The sequence below is a fragment of the Lycorma delicatula genome, chromosome 9 (assembly GCF_047948215.1).
Source record: "Lycorma delicatula isolate Av1 chromosome 9, ASM4794821v1, whole genome shotgun sequence".
Lineage (NCBI taxonomy): Eukaryota > Metazoa > Arthropoda > Insecta > Hemiptera > Fulgoridae > Lycorma > Lycorma delicatula.
This window is the reverse complement of record NC_134463.1, coordinates 129816997-129819391: the sequence shown is the minus strand read 5'-3', so window position 1 is coordinate 129819391 and position 2395 is coordinate 129816997.

Genomic DNA, 2395 nt, shown 5'->3' with positions numbered 1-2395 from the left:
ACCAGAGCAGCATCACAAATCCGTCGGGTTGGTCTAGTAGTGAATGCATCTTCCCAAATCAGCTGATTTGGAAGTCGAGAGTTCCAGCATTCAAGTCCTAATAAAGGCAGTTACTTTTATACTAGATCGTGAATACCAGTGTTCTTTGGTGGTTGGGTTTCAATTAACCACACATCTCAGGAATGGTCGAACTGAGACTGTACAAGAATACACTTCATTTACACTCATACATATTATCCTCATTCATCCTCTGAAGTAATGCCTGAACGGTAATTCCCAGAGGCTAAACAGGAAAAAAAGAAAAAGAGCAGCATCGCAAAATACACTATTAATTATAAAATAAAAAATAAATGTGATTAAAGTCCATATAAATTATTTAAAATATAAACTTATAAAATAATATTAATGTAAAAATATGTGAAGATACTAAATATAAAAAGTAATTCACAGTTAAAAAGGCATTAATGAAAATTATTTGAGCACATATTTATAGAGTAGCTAATTATTACAATTCATGATGTCACTTAAAATGTATAAAGGAAAAAAATAATAAGATAAGTTTTTTGTAAAACAATACGTTCTTGATAACCAGTTTATCCATATCATTTACATTACAAACTATAAAATAAAAATATATAGTTAAAGCTCAATTAAATATATAGTTAAGCTCAATGTTTGTTTGAAATAAACATTGTCAATTAACAATGTTTGTTTCAGAATTATTTCAAAACAAAGTGATAGAGATTTAAATTTGTTGGTCATACATCTGAAATATTTTGAAAGATATAGATTAGTGTCACTAATATATAAATACTTTTCCATATACAAATAACATTCAATACCACCTAGGGGTTTTGCTAGAAGTTAAAGGACCTGTTTGAACTGCTCAATTCAGAATCATTGACGTACTGCTTCGTTCCTGCATAAAAAACCCTTATTTCCTGAGGAATTGTGTATGGTGGATGCCCAGTACCTCTTGAAACCCTTTTTTGGGGGTAAAATTATTTATCTCATTTTTCAATCCTGATTTTTCTTATCACACTTTTCCCTTACCGTTCATCTCTTATCCCCAAGATGTTCTGTGGGTTTTTGCTGAATATTCATCCACTGTATTATTCTCAAAGATGTGGCAATATTTAAAGTAATTGATAAGGCATTGCTACTAGTTTTATTTTAGTGAATTTATCTAAGGAATCTTTACCTAGTGGCTACACAAAAAGCCCGACCTGGGGCCAAGATGGTTATCAAGTAAAGCTGTGACTCTAATCTCTACTAATGAATTATAAACAGCTTACGTTTCACATTTTACTTGATCACAATGAATCAAATATTATATTACATTATCAACAAATATGGTACAGGTAGAAAGATTGAAGAACAATCACTTATATAAGGCTTTATTAAAGTTTTATTTAAATTATTTGAATCCATTTTGTTTGAAATATGCTGAAATCTATGATTTATATATTGTAAAATACTTAAGAAATTTTTTTTTATCAGTAACTATTCTTCTACATTTTATCATATTTGCTGATTTTGAGGTTTAAAGTTATAGAGTTTTTTGTCTCATATTACCTTTGGGAGTAATAAAATTTTTAATTGTAATGTAGTGGACATATAGTAATAATAATAATCTATTGTGTAAATCATTTTCTGGCAAATTTTTTAAAATTATGAATCAGTAGTAAAGTATATACTAATGAGAGGGAAAGAACTAGTCGCTGTCTATAACTTGTCCTGATTCAGCTACGTGTTATTTATACATTGTACATGGGTGATGCTAGATGTAATCATCTCTGGGCTGATATCTGTGTATATATATTTTTTCCTTATTACATTGTAAGTTATTCCCAGGACCAAAAGGCTTTTTCTTAGAGAGGTATTGTAAAGCCTGATGTGCTATCTTGTTTCACAGCCAAAATTTTTTTCCATACTCAAGGAAATGATAGGCTAGCAAGTGCCAAAAATTTAATTTCTACTAATTAATTAAGAACTTCACCTTAACTCATCACAGTTGAGGAGTAAATTAGGCTTTATTTTAACCGATCTGAGCCAGAATCAAACCAATAACCCCCTGAATTAGAAATTCAGAGCTCTGCCGTTGAGCTATTCCTGTCAATTTATTATGTTAATTTTATTATTAAATGCTATGAAGTTTTATTTCAAGACTGTGTGATGCGATATCATAAAATATACTTAAGTTAATAACAGAAAATAAAATATAAAAAATATAATGAAACAAAGAGAAAGATAATTAGAAAAGAAAAAAACATTGATAAATGATAACATATATCATAATATATTATAGTAATAAAAATAAAAGAATTATGGCAGCATATGTAATCTTTTGGTAAACAAATTCGTATGGCTTTAAACTATAATTAATGTTATCTAC